Here is a 19,931-nt window from a genome sequence, read left to right on the forward strand (position 1 = left end):
GCTGGCCTTCCCTCCCCTCCCACTACAGCAGCATTGCTGGGTTCTGCCAAGATGCAGAACCTGAGAAAAAGCAACACTGTGCTGTTTTTGTTCTTGTGAAGGGGAAGGAGAAAAAAATTAGCACTTTTTGAATGGATTAGGACTTGGAAGAGATTTAAGTCATGGAAGAGTGTCAGGAAATAAGAAAGTGGGGTCTCAAATCTAAACAGTCTTTGAGAAAGCTCAGCAAGAAAGAAGCATTAATAAATTAGAGGTTTAGTTATCCTCTTGCTTAGCCAGGGCATTGTAAGATTCTCAGAAAGCTTTCTGAAGAAATTTGTGATTTCAACAAAAGCTACATTACCTCTCCTCACTCTGCTTTATAGTAGGATGAGTTGTTTCTGCCTAACTTGAAACACTTAAATGCACTGTGCAAATGTAAGGCTGTATGTAAGCACATAAAATCACAGACAGAAACATGTTTTTTAGCCTATGTACTTTAAAAATTCTTCCTGTTGTCCAAGAAACTATCCACAAAGAAATGGAACAACCATTTAGCCTACAGGATAACTCATGCATGTTGTGCAAAGCCATTGTGTGCAGACCACTCAACATTTTGTGTATACTTCACAATTAATATACAAAAAAAATCTCTGCACAGGCAATGAGTCCTGGGGACTCATTGTGTGCAGACCACTCAACATTTTGTGCACGCTTCACTATTAATATACAAAATATCTCTGCATAGGCAATGAGTTCTGGGGACTGAAGCTGTTGCACAACCCAGAGCAACTGCTCGGTTTGTAGCCACAAACGAGATTCTGCCTCTTTTTGTAATATAAGCATGGCTCTTAAAACCTACAAACTCAATGGTTGTAAATAGTTCAAACCACAAGAGAACCAATCAAATGCATCAGCAACCAGACAAGGTGCAACCTTCCCCAGCCTGGATCAGCACTCCTCAAAGCCATCAGGAAGTGTGTCTTGACCAGGACTCTGCCTCACAAGTTGGCTCTGGCATCTGCACTAGGGCTGTTCACTCCTCCCCCAGAGCTGTGTGGATGCCTACCCCTTTTCAGTCAGCCTCACAAAAGATCCCTGCAGAAAAAATACCAGAAAAAGTCCTATGAAAGGGTCTCTATCTGCCCCCTAATGCAAGTAGTTGGCACCACAGGATAAATGCTACATACAGACAAGAGCAGAGACACTACAAATATGGAATATGTGTGGAAACAAAGCTCTCTAGCAATCCAACACATAACACAGTAGTGTTCAGTTTACATTTTGATGTTATATTTTTGTATAGCTATGCTGTCAAAAAACCTGATGTAGCTACTGCCCCAAATCTGCACATAGAAGAGAGGGCTTGCTGCTGCTGAGGCACCACCTGGTCCACTCCTGTGGTCTCCACCCCATCATCATCATGGATCTCCTCTCCTTCTTCTTCAGAAGTCATATACTTCTGAAGAAAAACCAGCCAGTAAATATTGCCTTGACATTTGTTTTGATCTGTATGATCTGCCCATCAACTAAATGCCTATCACAGTAAGATTTGAATGCAGAAACAGAGAAACAAAGACTTATTGCACATTCTAAATTAACTAATACAGCCTTGTTACACCATTGGAACCAGCAGCATTTGAAGCTCAAATGTCTCAGTGCTTCCCTGCTTAAACCTAAAACCTTAAATCATATCACTTCTGCAGAATTCAATGTTTCTCTGCTTGGATCTGAACATTACAGTAGCTTTCTGCAAGGAATTAAATGGAAGGAACTATAGTTTTTATACCTGTTCTATTGTCTTGTTCCTATCCAGTAATACATTAGGCAAAAATATTTTTATTAGATGTGGCCAGATCAAATTTAAAATAAGTCCCACAACAACTTCAAAAACTCCATTATATTTGAAAAATGTTCCAAACCCCTATCCAATTCTTTACTTTTATAAAGTTCACATTTTCAGAGTTAAAATACATTCCAGTGCTCATCCAACACAAAAGATTAATGCAAGTCAGCGAAGAACAAGACAAGAAATTGCACCTGGAAAATAATCTAAAATAATTTTGATACACTTGCAATTATCTAAAAGTGTACAGAGATAAACTGGCTAGCAATTACTAATGTATTGCTTCATGTAGTACTCCATGAGTAGCCCCTATAAATTTTCCCTTGTTGGATCTCCTGTTTTGGGGTACAACATCAATATTTACAAAGCTCCTGCTGCTAATAAACTATGAAAGAAACTGCACAGTACATAGCAGTGAATTCTCAAATCCTTCAGGAGAGATTTTGATCAATTTGTATTTTAAGCACATAAGAAGTTAACTAAAAATATCACAGACTTGTACTGAAATTTCTTACCTTGCAGAGTTCCAACAGCAGCCAGCATATCAGGTACACTGTCCGAGTGAGTTTCACTCTCATATACTGCTCAGGCAAACAGGTGAGGTACATTTGTCCCAAATCCAGCTCTTCACGGACAGCACAACTGCCAGCATTATTAGTATCTTCTTCCCCACCCTCTTGTCCTCCTTTCTCTTCTGCTGATGCACCCAAACATCTATTGAACTCCATTTTAAAAACGTCCGTCGTGTCACACCCCCAGGCCCCCTCCTTCTCCACAAAGCCCTGATCTTTCCAGAGACAACTCAGGAAAGTTTTCATTTCATATCAATAATGATATTCCCTGATCCTCCACAAGTATGTAGCCTTGTATTTAAGCCAACCCAGAAAGTTCAGGCTGTGGTAGAATAAACTTTCTTTAAACTGTATTGGCTTTTTGCCTTTCTCTTATTAAACAACCTCTTGCAAATGTGTGTACAGCTACAAGACAAATATAGCACCAGCTAGCCTTGTCATACAGCACAAGAATACTCCTGCTGCTGCCAAGAGAGAAGAGAAAGATCCCATTTATTTAAAGAGCAAGTCCTCAGCATCAGGACTTCAGTTCATTTCTTCATCAAAAGATGAAAAATCTGTTATCTTAGAAAACTTTTTTTGTCAACTGTGTTTCCTCAGAACAAATTCCAATTCTGTAAAAGAAATTATGTTCTTACGGAGGAGGGGTTTTTAATTCCAGAGACTTGCAGCCACAGTAATTCATTGTTTGTGATATCACAGATGCCAAGCTTGTGAAGACTACAAATTTCAAAAGAAAAATGAGGTCTTGCAGATGGACTGGAGCCAAGACATTCTGAAATAATGAGCAGGCCTTCCATAGGCCAAAACATGAAGAAAATATGCAAGTGATCAACTAAGTAATTTTTAGTTAGACATTAAGCAGCTCATCTCTTCCTTGTGACAGCTCAAACTTGCGCATTAAGAAAAATTTCAAAGACCTTTAGCCTACTCTTAGTTAAAAGACCTAAAAATTTAGGTTTAGCTGTTTCAATTATCAAAATTCAACAGCAGCAACAGCTAAAAGGCATGATTTTAATGAATTGGATTAACTTGACTGGTAACTTAATGCAAAAACTTACACTTTCTACAAATTATTTCTCCCACCATAGAGAGAGTAAAGGAAGATATCAGTGTGGTTTGCTGAAGAATTAATCAAGAGTTCCAGAATCTTGGAACATTGCCCTTTTTAACATATAGAGGATCTAACACCCAAAGATTCCATCATCTTGGACCACCTTCAAGCATCTCATGGCAGTTATTCAGTAAATGCTTACAGTCTTTAATCAAATTAAACACCACCTTGACCTAATCTCAGTGTCTTTAATTGGGCTTCCTGGGTCATACATTTTATTATTAGAATGGGTGTTTCAGAAAACAAAAGGTAAAAACAAAATTGCTAGACACCCATATACAGTCTGTCCACAGGAAAAGGCAAATGAACTGCAGAAATCATACATGTTTCTTTTGTCTGATATATTTTGCAAGGTATCTGGCTCACCTGGTTCCTCTGATGGGTAGAGCTGCCACTCTTTCCCTCTTCATGCTCACACAAATTTGAGAAGGAGAAAATACAACGAATTGGAGAGCCAAACCTCCCTGAGATAGATTGCTAGGGCAAAGTGGAACATTGTTTCTCTTCCTGCAGGCAACCTTGAGTACAGGTGTTGAAGGCAAGCTGGCTCTAGCAACTGCAAAGGAGCTGGACAGCATCCCAGTGCTCACTCCTCCTGGCCACATCCCTCTGCTGTCAACAACATGAGCCTGCAATTCCCACACGGCGCTTACTCTGGTAACACAACTTGTGAGTAATCCTCAGCAGCACTCCCCACGTTTTCCCACCTGCAGGGGATTAGGGTTCCACTCCTGGACCCAAATGTCAGCAGGCAGGTTCCTTGTGTCCCTGCACAGGGACAAGCCAGCACTCCTCACCCCTAAGCCTGGAAGCAGAGTAGTTCAAGGGGAGGAAACCCCCACAGCTCCCGCCTGCTCTCCTGTCCCTAGGGGTGAGAAGATTACTACCATTGTTTGGAAGCAATTGTGGCCGTGCCAAAAGCCTGCTCACTGCTGCTGCCAATTTTAAACACAGATAAAGAACACTTGACATAGAAAATGATAGGAAAGGAGAAGTCAAACCAAAGAAATGTCAAGAAGCAGATGACTGAGGCATCTTATAAACTTGTAGAACATTGTCAGCTGAGAAAATTACAAGGGTGGAGGCAGATGAAAACTGCATATATTACTAAGGTATTTTCTCTTAGTCTGTTCCCAGAAGGACATGACTTTGCCACATACTGACACAGCCATATTACTTTCATCTTTTGTTGCTTCCCAATTCTTTGATTCTGACCACGAAGAAGTTTCTGCATGAGATATTTTCAACCCTAGTATTTCTTCTCTAATCCTTGGCATTTGTGATGAGAATAATGAGATATGAACCAACAAAGACAAGTCTGCCTAAGCTATTTTCCGACCCTGGGAGTGCAATGGAATGACAGTTAAAATAAGATCCACTTACTACATCCTTCAGATAGTCAGCATTCACCTTCATTCCCAGCATTTCTATCCCAAGCAAAAGCCATGACAGCAGATCTCAACAATTTTAGGACAATAAATCACATAGACTTGGACCAAGTCTTAAGGGTCCATGATCTGGAATCCTTCAGGGGAGTTAAAAATCAGTCTGCATGCAGTGTCCAGATACTGGGTTTACTTGTTTTCACAGTGTTCAGTACCTCAAATGGCTTCAAAACCTTAAGATAAAACAAGTATTCCAAATAGTAACTTTTTATTATTACTTGATGAGAAATTTTTGCAATTATGAAGAATTAATTTTAGCACCACACTGGGATAAGTATTTTTCCCTTCACAGCCTGTAGTCACAAGTCAAATTTTTGTTTTGTGTTGGACTTGATTCACATTTGGAAATAGCTTTTCTTGCCAGATACGATTACTGAGCAGCTCCCCCAGCTTTGTTAGGACAAAGTGCAGTACAGAAGAATGGGTCCAGCTTTTTTGTTTTGCTATTTTAAATTAAAAATTATTCATAGCAGAAGCATATTACACTCCAGAAGAGTTCATGTAAGCTCTTGGCAGCCAATACCCAGTTCTTTATTCAGTTCTGCTCAGCCTGAAGGACAGCTGCTTACAAGAGTTCTAGATAGGACTATATTTCCCTATCTCGAGATTTTTTAAAAATCTACTCTGCCCCTTTAAAGAAACAAACAACCCTCCCCACCCAAAAAAACCCACAACAAAAACCTGAACAAACAAACTAAAACAAAACCACTCAACCATTCAAACAAAAAACCCTAACAAAACCCCAGAGCACCTCACAGGTTTTATTTCTATTATCCTCTCTAAAAGCAGCTCTCTAAGCTCCTTTTGCAGAAAGTAACTTCTAAAATCCTCCTTGTTTTTGTAGCCATCCTGACTTATCCCTGGCCTGTTAAAAACCTTCAGTATTACTGTAGCATTCAGTAGCTACAGTCTGAGGTATTTAAGAGATCAAACATGTTTGACATTGAAATAGTCACAATTCCTTATTAATAACTGGAGGCAGTAGAGAGGAAGCCAAGAAATTTCAGAAGAATGGGATTTTCAAGGGTAAGCTGCTAAAAGCTAATGAATTGACATGTAAGGTAACAGATTCTTCAGACACAAGGGAACATGACACAAAGCAGTTGAGAAGCTGTTTCAGTTATGAAGAGCAAATGGTAACAGTATTGAGATGTCAGTTTACCTGATCATCTAGCTTAAGAAGTCAATCCACAAAAACAATCACTAATTGTTTAAACTTTGTGCTTTCCCTGCCAGATTCTACAGTGGTATATTTTTGAACTGGGGAAGAGCACACAGTACTGACATTACACTTCCAGCTCCACAGGCTCCAGCAATTTTAATTAAATCTCAGAGCCCAGGAATGCAGTTAACCTTGACTTTACCCAGCTGACTGCTCAGCCCTGGTGTTCCCCCAGCAGGTTTGTATAGCTGAAACAGATATCTCAGGGTTGTGTATCATAGTAAAGCTCCAGTTCAGAATGATTTACAGTAAAGATCTAATTGCATGTAGAGTACCATTCGAGTTTATATGTACATAACCTATGTATATTTACACTACTTACCATGGGTATGTTGCTGATATAAGCAGGTTTTAGGTAACTGATGGTAACAGGCTCTATAATGCTCACTTGAATGGCCCACTGAAATGGCAATAAACAGCATTTTAAACTCCTATAAACTGTCCAGAATCTGTACAAATAAAACAGTGTATAGCCCATTTCAGTCCTATAATGAGTGATTATTCCTTTTATCAGACTTAGCTCTAGCAACAACAGTAGCAATCAGACACTTCTAAGCTGGCACTAATATAAATGGTGTCTAGAATATTTGCAAAAAATAACTCTAAATCATGCCACCTCTCACTGCAAGTTATTCTATCATTAGCGCAATGGAGATTTTTCTACTTGTTTGTGATTTTTTAACTGGAAGATATTTTTTTCATTAGTATGGTTTAGATACAGGGGAGAGACTAAGATAAATCCTTTCAAGAGAAGAGAGCTTAGGACAGGAATCAAAATGTAACCCTGTCCATTCCTGGTGAGGATTTCACTTCTTTATTAAGTGCCAGAGCCTTGTCCTTTCCTGCTCAGTGACCAGCCTCAGGTGCCCAGTGACCACAAGCCAAGTTTCAGTGCTGGCAGGGTAATGGTTCCCCTCGCACCACCAGAAAGAAGTTTCTTGAATCTGTATTTCAGAATATTCTATATTTCTACCACAACTGTGATGGTCAGAAATCTATTTAAAACAAGAGCCCTGGCTCCTCAAAAGTTGCTTGATTATGCAGAGGGAAGCATTAATTCAGTATCTCTCTTGTTTGGAGGTACCAGTTTTATCATGAGCAGCACTGGTCCTCCATACACTTCCAGTGTTTCTGCAGCAGCTTCATGGCTCTCTTGAACCTCCAGAACCTGTCATCCTCCAGTCTTGCCTGAATCCCCTCTCCCCTTTCATTACCCAAGTTTTACATGCCTTAAGGAAACAGGATGCAGCTAACCTTCAGGGAAGCTGTTGTCTTTCCTGCCTTTTTCACTGCCTCTCGCTAAAAGATTTTGATTTGTTGCTATTTGTAGGGCTAAAGGCACTGGAGTTTTGAGTAAAAAACACATTTTGGCTACCAGAAATCCTAAAAGGAGCTCCAGGGGAGTCCTAAGGAGAATATTTCAACTGTCTGAGAAATCCTCCCAAGAAAGTCAAGGACACATGATATTTGTGATTATTTTGAACTTCTAGCAATCCTGCAGTAGTGCTTACATTTATGCTTACATTTTAGCATCTAAGAAGGCAGAAAAGCCTCCCTAATCTGCACAGGGAAGAGATGCACTGTGGTATTTGATGGACTGTTTCCATCTGGCTGGACTATTTCCCAGCACACTACTCTGAGCTTTGTAGCACTTTATACTTATTCACAAATGCACAGGAGTATTTAGAGCTATTTCTTGCATGAGTTAGTCATTGCTGGATGGCCATCCAGTAAAGCCTCCACTGGGATATAAAGAGCAGACATCTGTCTGCATGGAACTGAAGGTGTGACATGTAAAAGCACCCAAGATGGTGCTAGTTAACTATGCCCACATCAGTAAAGCTCCAGACTTAGATCAGGCTGTGCAAAATCCACTGAGAATTCAAAAAATCCACTGGAACTGACCTGGTAGCCAGCATGCCTGCAGATACATCAGCAATATCAGTGGGTGAAAAGCCAGGAGAGCAGATCTCCACACAGTGTTCTGGGGAATGTGCAGCCTTTGTGTGCATTGAAGCCACATTTGCTTTTCAATTAAGAGAAAAAACTGGGTGCCACGAAAGACACAAGGCTCTCTCAGATGAAAGCCTCTATAAGTTTAAACCATGTTTGCCTAAATGCAGATGACCAAAACTGCAGTTTATGTGAACAGCAGAAACCACATAAGCCTCAAAAAGCCAAACTGGGAAAACTTTTCAGAGAAAACAACCTTTTTTTAGCATATTCCGACACATGCTGCTTGAGATGGGTCAGCAATGTCCCAGGAACAGGAGTTCACTCTGTGCTTATACATTTGGTTCTTGTCCCAGCAAGTTTGGAGAAGTGTGAAAATGAAAACTGGCTGTGCTGAAAGTTAGCCAGGCTCCTCTGATCGTCAAGGAAGTTCAGCTCAGGTTTCAACCAGCAGCTTGTGGTTTGGCATGAAAGAGACTATTCTAGTTCATAGCAGGATGTAAACACCCTGGGCGAGTATCACTCTTCTTTGGAGACCTCTGGCCACCTGCTCAAGCATTCATCCTTACTCCAAACTTATTACAAGTGCCCTGGGATTTGGTGTGGAGGAGTGGCAGTAAATACATGTTTTCTGCACCAAGATAGCTTTGAAATTATTGCTATGTGTGCTGGGGGAGAGGGGGAAAGCAAGCACATTTTCAAACACGCTGCTGGACCTCTGCCCGAGGGCCTCATGCCCTTTTACCTCACATCTCCCAGCCTCTCCCACAGCCACCCCACACAGCCCTCGTGCCCCAGCCAGAGCAGGGCCCTGAAGTTTGCTGGCAGATCCCCAGGATCTCTGAAAAACACATGCTCTCACAGAAAAACACACACTGCTAGCACCCGAGATCCTAACCCCAGCCCAGCTCTCATGGGGCAAACCCTCACCCCCCTCCTGAGGGGTTCCTGTGCAGCCTTCCAGAGGGGCTGTGGGGTGAACTCACTCCCCACTGATGTCCTGGGAATCACAGAATTAATAAAGTTGGAAAACACCTCTGAGATCTTTGAGTCCAACTCTGAGATCATTGAGTCCAACCTATGGCCTAACACCACCTTATCAACTCAACCATGGCCACATCCAGTCTTTCCTTAAACACCTTCAGGAGCAGACTCCACAAACTCTCAGGGAAGCCCATTACAACCCTTTCTGTGAAGAATTTCTTCCTAGTGTTTAATCTGAACCTCCAGCACAGCTTAAGGCGATGTCCTCTCATCCTGCCCCTCCTGAGAGCAGGGCTGGCCCCCACCTGGCTACAACCCTGTGGTCAGGGAGCTGTGCAGAGCCAGAAGGTCCCCCCCGAGCCTCCTTTTCTCCAGGATAAACACGCCCAGCTCCTTCAGCTGCTCCTCATGGGACTTGTGCTCCAGCCCCTTCCCCAGCTCCATTCCCCTCTCTGGACTGGTCCCCTCAATGACCTTGCTGAATTCAGGGGCCCAGAATGGGACACAGCACACGAGGTGTGGCCTCATCACGGCCCTGGTCCTGCTGGCCACACCATTGCTGACACAGGCCAGGTGCCACTGGCCTTCTTGGCCACCTGGGCACACCTGCGCTCATATTCAGCCACTATTGACCAGCACCCCAGGGCCCCTTCCTCTGGGCCACTCTCAAGCCTCTCTGTCCCCAGCCTGAAGTGCTGCAGGGGGCTGTTGTGGGAATGTGTGGCACTTGGCCATCTTGTACCTCATGCTGTTGACTTCAGCCCATTCATCCAGAGCATCCAGATCCTTCTTCAGAGCCTTCCTATCCTCCAGTGATGGAAGAGCCGAGTCCTCTCTCCCCGGTACTGCAGGGAGCTGCCTCCCCACAGCGCTGAGGGAGGTGGGACATGGCCCCACTCGGCTGCAGCTGGGACCCCGCCGTTCTCGCGGGAGCAGAAGGTCGGCACCCTCAGGCTCCTTCCCAGCCCATCCTCCAGGAACACCAATCCCTCCTGCTTAGTCCTCATGCATGATTTGGGGGCCTCGTGGGATGAGGTGGGTGTGAGCAGCGTCCTACCGAGGAGTGCTGTGAGGGGCGGGCAGGCACAGGTACCATGAGGGACAGGCAGGTGAGCACAGGGGCCATGAGGGGCAGGGAACACAGGTACTGTGAGGGGCAGGGGGCACAGGTGCCATGAAGGACGGGCAGGTGAGCACAGGTGCCGTGAGGAGCAGGGGACACAGGTGCCATGAGGGGCAGGAGACACAGGTGCCGTGAGGGACGGGCAGGTGAGAAAAGGGCCATGAGGGGCAGGGGGCACAAGTGCCGTGAGGGACGGGCAAGTGAACGCAGATGCCGTGAGAGGTGGGCGGGCTCAGGTGCCGAGCAGGTAAATCCCCGTGGTGGAACGGCCCTGGGTAGTTTGGTTCAAGGCTGCTCGAGGATCCGGGCCTGCCTTGGAGGAGCATCCCCGTGGGGAGGTGAGTGGTCAGGGGCGAGCTTTGCTCTCGACAGCGTGGCAGAGCCTCTCGAGTTACTGCGTTCAGAGCACACAGGTTCAGGTGTGTGCATCACATTACTGGGTGCCGTGATAGAAGCGGGACCTGGGGCACAAGCCGCTCAGCCGGAAACAGCTGGGGCTGTTTGTTTGTAGGAGGTGTGTGGCAGAGGCTGAAGCTGTTTGTGTGTGATCTGGTGAGCGCTCCGTGGGTGGGAGTCACGCATGTCAGAGAGCAGAGCAGGGCTCCGCAGCCCCCTTGTGCCAACACGTGCTCGGCCAGAAGGTACCGAAGAGCACCGTGGGCTGTTATCTGGCACATCCCTAGCACACCGCCTGGGGGTGTTTTGTGGTGTTTTATCAATTTCTGCAATGACAGCAACATGCCTTTCTTTGCTCCACGTGTATTAAACAAGATGCTCCTTCTTAACACACCATCAACTGAGCCGTGTTCCTTTCATTATCATTGCCTTCCTCATTACTCCAGATGCACCTTCTAAAGGATCCCTATAGGAATATGTGGATTGGTACTTTCTTGCACTTGTATGACTGCTGGTGCATTTCAGGTTGTGCCAGCTTTCATTATATTGGTGCTCCATCATGGAAAAATTGGGCTCTTTCCTTCCCTTTCTGCAATTTTCTACTTAAGAGCATTAATGCAGGGTTACAATTTTGCTAACATTAAGCAAATTGTTAAAAGGACTTTAAAAGTCCTTGTAATTGAGTGACAGATGCTTATGACTGAATCAATTTAAATATTCAATCTAAGACTATCAGGATAAGACTACTAAGTATTTTGGTCTTGATATTCTGATTCTGTCATTGCTGATTGACTGATAAGGCAGTCCTATACAGAGGAGAAAAATTAGAGAAGTGAATTTTACCTCTTTATCCATTTGATATAGGCTGGGGATTTAAAGAAAATAAATTATTCATAAGCAGTAGGAGAGGTTTTGTTTCTGAATAAAGAAATTGCAGAGTTGGAAAGAGTAATTCAATAATGTCATATGAAGCAATGATGTGATATTGACTAGAGACCAAACAACACTGAATCCAAGTGACTTTAATATGTAATGTAGAATATGGTCAGTAAAATATAATACATAAAGCATATGTACATTAGATATGACATATATGAAAAATAGTTAACAAAATAGGTTAAACAGCATATAAATGCATGTATCTTAGTTACATAATAACCCATGTTTGTACTGAAATTTTATTAATCTGCTACTCAGATTTTCAAAAGGTACTTGCTTGAGATTTCTTCCCTATTCTTGAACTTAAGTTTGCACAAATCCTTTTTTTAAGCATGTGTATACACACTTATTATTATAATATTGATATGTACCATGCATATACATTGTCAATCAAGAAGTTTTATTCTTTTCCTTAAGTAGAAGTCAGAATATGTAACATTGTTCTCTCTTAAATATTCCTCATTTTACCTGCAACTTTATTGTGCGTCCTGTGCATTTGCTGTAAAATGTCAGCATTTCCAATATCCTGCCACCAAATGCTCCAGCTTACTGAGAACAATGGAATATTGTGAGTGAGGCAAAGTATTGCTCTGGGACTTGTGCTAAGTTCCCATCCCTTACATCTGACTGGGATACCTGACTGCCGTTTTAATACTTTGCATTTGGAAGGAGCACTTACCTGACAATTCATGTGGGTCTGGTACTTCTTCCTACACATTTCCCAGACATTTTTACTAGTATGAGATTATTTGCTCTGCAGTCTTTTAAAGGGGTGCATGCTCTCTCCACTCATAGCAGTACATATGGGTTTGTTAAGGGTACTCAGGTACCTGGTCTTTGTGCTGGGAATTCCAATGAATTCTGTATTAAAAGAAGGAATGTCAAGAACTGATGTCTTGAGAAGAATATAGTTATATTTTAAATAATTTTTCCAGAACAATTTTTTTACATTTTAATAAACCATAAGATGAGGGGAGGGGGGAACCCCTTTTTTCCTTTTTCGGAGGCTGTCTTCAGCATAAAGATATTGTTCTTTTAATTATTATTCTGATCTTTGTCTGGACACAACCAGTCGCTGCGTCCAGTCTTGCAAAAACAGGACAAGAAGTAGGTGAACAGTTTCATACAAGCTGCTTTGAAGTTTTGTACCCACAAAAATCTGAAAAAGTCTTCATATTTTATCTTAATTTTCTGTTACATCCATTGAAAAGCTAAAAAAATCTAACACCAAAGGGGAATGACAGTGTGTTAGGCTGAATGCAGGCTGAAGAAAGCTGTTCTCACAGCTACATGCTGCATGAGAAATTGAATACTTTCATGCAGTGAATACTAAAAATTCACATTAATTTCACCAGCCTGTCTTCATTTGTTAGAGCTGTTGCTTGGGTAATATAACAATTAATTAATTAAACAATTAATTAATTTAAAGATTCTCCTTTAAACTCATGTACAGACAATCCTAGTAAACACCTTATTTAATATGACCTCGAGGAGGGAAATTTTCTCTTGGTTCTTTAAATGGAGATTAAGCCCCAAAGATTTTTGAGCTTTCCCCAACATTGCATCAGCAGCCATGCAGCTCCACAGGGAGGACTAGAACAGACTACCCACAAGCATTTTTTCCATGGTGTGTAATGCAGATCCACAGTTGTTCTTTTGGCAGTAGGGATTGAACCCAGGACCTTAGAGCGTCAGGGTGCAAGTGTGAGGAGGCTGCACAGCGAGATCACTACCCTGGACTTCTGGAGAGCAGATTTTGGCCTCTTAAGGAGGGATCTGCTTGGTAGGATACCATGAGGTAAAGCCCTGGAGAGAAGAGGGGTCCAAGAAAGCTGGTTGATACTCAAGGATCATCTCCTCCAAGCTCAGGAGAAAGGCATCCCAAAAAAGAGGAAATGAGGTAAAAAGGCCAGGAAGCCTGCATGGATGAACAAGAAGATCCTGAACAAACACAAAAAAATAAGTTAATAAGAATGGAGGCAAGAACAGGTGGTCTGGTAGGAATACACAGAAATTGTCCTCACCAGCACTGTCCAAGCAGACAGAGATCAGGTGAGGAAAGCTAAAGCCCTGATAGAATTAAATCTGGTTAGGGACAGCAAGGGCACCAAGAATAGCTTCCACAGGTATGTCAGTGATAAAAGAAAGATTAAGGAACTAATGAGCCCTGTCTGGAAGGAAACATTAGACCTGGTTACTCAGGATGCAGAGAAAGCTGAGTTACTCAGACTTTTTTTCATTGGTTTTCACCAACAGGCTCCGGCCACACTGGCTGAGCCACAGAAGGCAAAGGCAAGGTTGCAAAAATGAAGAGCTTTGCACTGTAGGAGATCAGGTTCAAGAACATCTAACCCACCTGAAGGTGCAAAGGTCCATGGACTCTGATGAGATTCATTTGCAGGTCCTAAGGGAAGTAGTGGAAGAAATGGATGAGCCACTATCAATCATATTTGAGAAGTCACGGCAGTCCAGTGAAGTTCCCAATGACTGTAAAAGGGGAAACATAACACCCATCCTTAAAAAGGGAAAAAAGGGAGACCCAGAGAACAACAGACCAGTCAATCTCACCTCTGTGCCCAGCAAGGTCATGGCACAGATCATTGTGGAAACTGTGCCAAAGCACATGGAAAACATTGGAAGTGACTGAGACAGCCAGTAAGACTTCACTGAGGGCAAATCATGCCTGACAAAGGGAAATATAGGTTGGATATTGGGAAAAAGCTTTTCACTGAAAGAGTGATAAAGTTCTGGGATGGCTGCCCAGGGAGATGGTGGAGTCACCATGCCTGGGTGTGTTTAACAAAGCCTGGATGTGGCACTGGGTGCCAGGGTTTAGTTGAGCTGTTGGGGCTGGGCTGGACTTGATGGTCTTGAAGGTCTCTTCCAACCTGGTCATTCTGTGAAGTTTGGTGGTGTTACAGCACGAGTGGACAAGGGGAGAGCAAGTCACACCTACGTGAACCTGTGCAGAGCATTTGACACTGTCCCACGTGACATCCCTGGCTTTTAACTGGAAACTGGAAGGACCACTCAGTGGGTAAGGAAGTAGCTGGATGGTCACACTCAAAGTGTGGTGGTCAACAGCTTGATGTCCAATTGGAGAGTGACAAGTGACATTCCTCCAGCTGGCTTTGGGACTGACCCTGTTTAACGTGGACAGTGGGACCAAGTTCACCTCAGCAAGTTTGGCCATGACACCAAGGTAGGTGGAACAATCAACTTGCTGGAGGGAAGGGGTGCTATCCAGAGGGACCTGGACAGGCTGTTTGTGCCAATGCTGAACCTAGACACCGGGAGGTAAATAAAGTTGGACAAATCATTTGTTGTTCTGTGCCTGTAGGGTAGGAAAAATAATAGTCTCCACCACAATACTGTCTCCTTGCTATGTGGGAGCAAGATGACTTTTTCTTTCTGTTGCCTTTGTTTTCCTCCATGAAGTCAGTTACTCAACCTGAAATCCAGGGAAGAGATGTGCAGTGTGCTGCAAGGAGGAGAAATTCTGCCCATGGACCTTGAGGTCCTCTTGTCCTTCATTACAAGAGATGTTGGTGAGCTGAAGGAGGCTACTGTGGTAATTACAAAAGGGAAGGGATCACTTGTGTGAGGAACAGCTAGGTTTTGTACAGACTGTCTGTTGCTGGAATATTAAGCCCTATGTTTATTATTATTAGCTCAATTCTAATGTGTCACTTAGTATTCTAGGGAAAAATGCCTGTATGACAAACTCCTTGGCGTTTCAGGCTTTTGTAGGTTAAATGACAACTTCAAAGCAGTCTTCAGAAATAGTGTTGTGTGCCATGGAAGAGGGTCTTAGACCTTTATAATCTATCTTTTCAGGAGATTCTTGTGGTAAAATGAGTGCATTCTCAAAGTAGATTTGTGCTGGCAGTCTTGGAGTGTTGGAGAGAGAAGCTCTCCTCTTCATAAGTGTCAGGTAATACTGAGAAAGCTCCATAGCTAGGGGACATGATATCAATTTATAGCTTCCTAGTCCTGCTATATCATGCATTTTAAACCCAGATTCTGCAAAATGCAGACATCTCTTAAATACTGTGGTTATATATTCTTTACATTCTTAATGATCAAAGGTAGACATCAAAATTCAGGCATCTAATCTAAGGTATTTTTACCTTGCTGCAGTTCCCAGCCTCATGTCCTTCTTTCACTTTTCCCCATGACAGCAAATCTCAGGGCAAAGGTACTGTCCCTAAATACTCTCCACAGCAGGATACTAACAAGGAGATTGTAAAGATCTCTATGAACACACCATGACCACAGGGGACCGTTTAATCATCAGGTTTCAAAGCATAGGGGTTTTTTTCAATTTATTCTCAAAATATGAGACAGCCAAGACCAGGTTTGAACTGAGGTATGAAAATGACTGTTAAACTAACTCCAAGAATGCCACAAAAAAATGAAAACTGGATTAACAGCGTATCTTATCTTGTACTTTGAGAACAGCTTTTCAATTAGAAAAGGAAGGCTTCATGTAAGGTTAAGTGCAGCTGTTATCATGGATATTAAAAACATGGTTTTGCTCATTTAAAATGGAATCAATTTATCTTTTTGATGGTGATTTTTACATATAATTCATTATTCTACTCACCACTTCTGCTATGATAAACACATATTTTTGAACAATAGAGGGCATACTATGTTTTGCTTCCTGATATTTTTGTTTGTTTAAAAAATACCTTTTCCTAGGCAGTATCTTGCCATACCAGTGTAATCTGCAGTCTAGAACCTTGTGGCTTGGTTGTCATAAAATATATAAAGCTTTTCTCTAAAATTAAAGAAAAATCAGTACAACAGAAAACTATTTTACCTCTTCACAGCAGCTTCCCAAATGAAAGCTTATTCTGCACATACCTGTATTTTAAAAATATATTGATATTTTCATTTGTTGTGTGGCATGATATGACAGAAATATGCTATCATTTTTTTTCTTAAACCTTATCATGGCATGAATTTTTTCAAAATCCTACTGAACTTGGGTTTGGTTTTGTTTTTAAAAAAGAGTATTAGTTACCAGCCATCTGCAACTATGGCTTCAGGGGTGTGTGGTTGTCCAGCATTCCTAACTGTGCCTGTCATTCTAACACACTGGCATGATTTTCTGCTGCAACACTTCTGGTGAGATCTGCAGAGAGAAATCCTTGTTGATTTTGGTCTTGATATAGCATCATGGAGCTGCCATGCTATGCTGTGTTGGGGGTACGTCCGTATCTACAAACAGATTCTTCAGTGTTGCACCTGCAATATAAGCAAAAACATCTTAAATGTTCGCATCTTTGTTTCAGGTTTTTATTTAAAATATATTGGGGAGTGAATGAAGGAAAACAACTAAAACCAGAAATAAAAACTAGCTACCACCAGAATGCAACCAGGGTCAGATTAGCCATAAGAATTTTCTGTTGTTTAGACAAACTAGTCTAGAGTAACTTGTCAACTCTGCACCATATGCCATCTGCAGCTTCCTGCAAGTGTTTCCTTAGCAGGAGTTTTGTCATTAGGCTTCTGAATTTTCATGAGATAAGTAAAGCAACCCCCAAAGCCCTCACTATTTCTAAAAATGTGGTTATAGTTTTTCATTATTTTTTCCAGTGATGCAGTGTAATGGTTTCCCAGTCTTTTTGCAGAGGAATCTCACTTAAAGAACCAAAAGTGGAAAGCTACAATCAGTTCTGGTTTTGCATTCATATTCTCCTACCAACTTCAGCTTTCCCATTGCCCCTCTACCCAGCCCAGATCTCTCAGCTTTCCCTTCCTTTGTTGTTGTCCTGTTCCTTTCCTGTGACATCTCTGTCTCTGCTGCTGTCACAGGCAGCAGTGGCTCTAAAACAGAGCAAATACATTAGGACAGATCAATCTGTTTCTGGTGTCAGTTGTGTCCCCTTGCAGGCAGAGTCCTTTTCTCAAGCTCATCTAAATATTTCTCTTCATGGGTTGGAAGGCACTAATGTAAAGAAGTCCAGGTTGAATGAGGCAGTAGAGGGAAGAATATGCCTGCTCCTCCCCTGGATGGCTCCTGTTAAGCACCTGCCTAAGGAACTCCTAAAAATATTATCAGATCAGCTGAGACAGACCTCTCTGGTGTGTTGGGACTAACAGGCTCTCATGGATGCAATTCAGAGTATGGCTCTTGCTGCACTCCTGATTCCCTTGTGCCAGCTGCAACCTCTGCCCATTGTGAGGAGCAGGCTCCAGAGCTGTGACTGAGCAGTCTGACTGATGTACAGGGGGGAACTTGGTCACCAAAGCCATCTCTGTGTCAGTGGGAGCTTGCTCTTGCCCAATTATCAGTGAAAGCTCTGAAGCATGAAAATAGGGTTAGAAATTCAACTGATAAAAGTCACCCCAGAAAGCAGAAAAAAATTTAAAATGTGCTGAGGTGGCTCACTTAAGTAAAAATAGTTATTGTACCCTTTCTATCTTTATATTTCATGTAACTGGAAATTTAAGACATCTTTGTACTCCTTCAATACTCAGAATATTACTCCTCAATGTTCTTACTCAGGAACTGGTGCTTATGTTCTCCTGTACATGACCAGCTTGTCAGTGTCCCTAGGCAGTAGCAGAAGTGACTCCCCGGTTTGTGCCGTGTCGCAGTGCTGGCAATAGCTGCATTCCTGCCTGCTCTGCTGACCCGGGCACGCTTCCCGAGCAAGGAGGAGGCCTGATCCTCTGAGAACCCCAAACACAAATACTGCAGCGGTATTTGGCAGGCCAGCGCAGGAATTCGTGATATTCATAAGCTTGCTACAGTTTGTTTTCCTTGATCTGGGGGCTGTTTTTCCACGGGTGAGTGGGCAGCGATGAAGCAGTTTCCCCTCTGGCGCTGTTGCGGGGAGCGTGTCCGCCCCAGCGCTGAGCGGGCTCTCCCCGCGGGGCCCAAGCGCAGCGCTGCCGGCGGAGCACTGACCCCTCGCGGCTGAGCTCCGGCTCCATCCCCTGGCCTTGTCCCCTCTCTGAGGCTCTGCTGCAGCAGCCCCAGGCTGCTGGCTCCGAGCTGCAGCATTTTTATATAATAGATGGACTTTGTGATTGGGCTTCCCATGACAGGATTGATGAGGCCAGGTCAACTGCAGTGAGGAGTTTGTCAGGTTGACTCCCAGGTTGTACAATTTTTACAATTTTTTGCTTAGAGGAAGAGTTTCTTCACTGTGCCCAAGTCATTCAGGATGCTTGCCTAAAGTGAGGGGTTTGGCACCTGAAAGTCCCCATGTAACCTGAATGTCAGCAGTTCTTGAAAAATCAAAGAATATTAATCTGTCTGGACAAATGTTACGAAAATCTGCTAAATGCAAAGACCTTCAGCTGTTTGGATTGCTGTGCTTCCTTCTGTTGAGTGTACTCTGCGAAGCTCCCAGTGTGTGCCCTGTCATCAGAAAGGTGTTTCTGCCAGTTTGTTAAAACAATGTTGTTTGCAGATCTCTAAAGCCCCATCTGCTGTGAAAAATCGTGCCAAAGCTCTGTCACTGTGGTGAAATAAATAACTGTCATCCATTTTACAGTGAGGCAAGTAAAAAACACGAGGTAGTCATGTGGTTATTCAAAATACTACAGGGTCAGCATCGAAGCTGGTAAAGGACAGGGAATTTCTTAATGTGTGTTCTCTGCTCTGGGCCCCAGGACATGCTGCTACACAGCCCAGAGGACAAGGGCAGCAGACAGTGCAATGGCTCTGGTAGCAATTGTGGAAAATGTCCACCATGCAGGTCTTACCTAACAATCTGAATTGCAATGAATTCAAAACTCTGCCTGTAATCACTGAAAGTCTGAAAATATCTGTGAGCATCTTGGCCTTCACAGGAACACAGAAAGGATTTTGACAGTGCAGGTTCCGTGTTCAAGTGTCCTGTTTACAGCTGTGTCAGTGGGCACAGGTGAACACTGCTCTGGTCTCACAAAGCCCAACATGAAGGACTCTAATGATGTGCAGGTGTCCCGTTCCATGCAGCAGTGTCAGCTGGTGAGCACGAGGTGGCACAGCAGAACAGCAGTAGGGGGAAGAGGAGAGGCTGCAGCAGGGGCGTGGGAAGGTCTGGTGGCTGAATGTTCACATCCTGACTGTCTGGCAATTGCAGCCTGTAAGTTCCGATATCATCATCCCTACTAAGTCCCCAGAATGCCTGACTTTTTAGTATTTCCCAGGCAGCTGCACAGTCATTCCATCTGCAGATTCCATAGAGTTTGAGTGAATGTCAGTTCTTACTGGCATTATTAAATAACTCTGTTCCTGAGCTGCTCCCCTTTTATGATGTTTTCATGACATCTCCATTCTACCTGCAAATTAAAACTGTTTGTGATGTGTGATGTGATGTTCCAGCTCTCGGTTCCTTCCTCCTACAATCAAAA

General features: G+C 43.1%; 1 protein-coding gene across 1 annotated transcript in view; it reads right to left on the minus strand.

Annotated features, from left to right (window-relative positions):
• Nucleotides 1-11,641: 11,641 nt before the first annotated feature.
• Nucleotides 11,642-19,931, minus strand: part of AMER3 (APC membrane recruitment protein 3) — a 41,738-nt gene continuing 33,448 nt past the window's right edge. The window contains exon 3 of the mRNA XM_036389110.2: nt 11,642-16,826. The gene's annotated coding sequence lies outside the window, so the exon portion shown is untranslated. The remainder of the gene's footprint in view (nt 16,827-19,931) is intronic.

Source organism: Molothrus ater, chromosome 10, assembly GCF_012460135.2.
Source record: "Molothrus ater isolate BHLD 08-10-18 breed brown headed cowbird chromosome 10, BPBGC_Mater_1.1, whole genome shotgun sequence".
In the NCBI taxonomy this organism is placed as follows: domain Eukaryota; kingdom Metazoa; phylum Chordata; class Aves; order Passeriformes; family Icteridae; genus Molothrus; species Molothrus ater.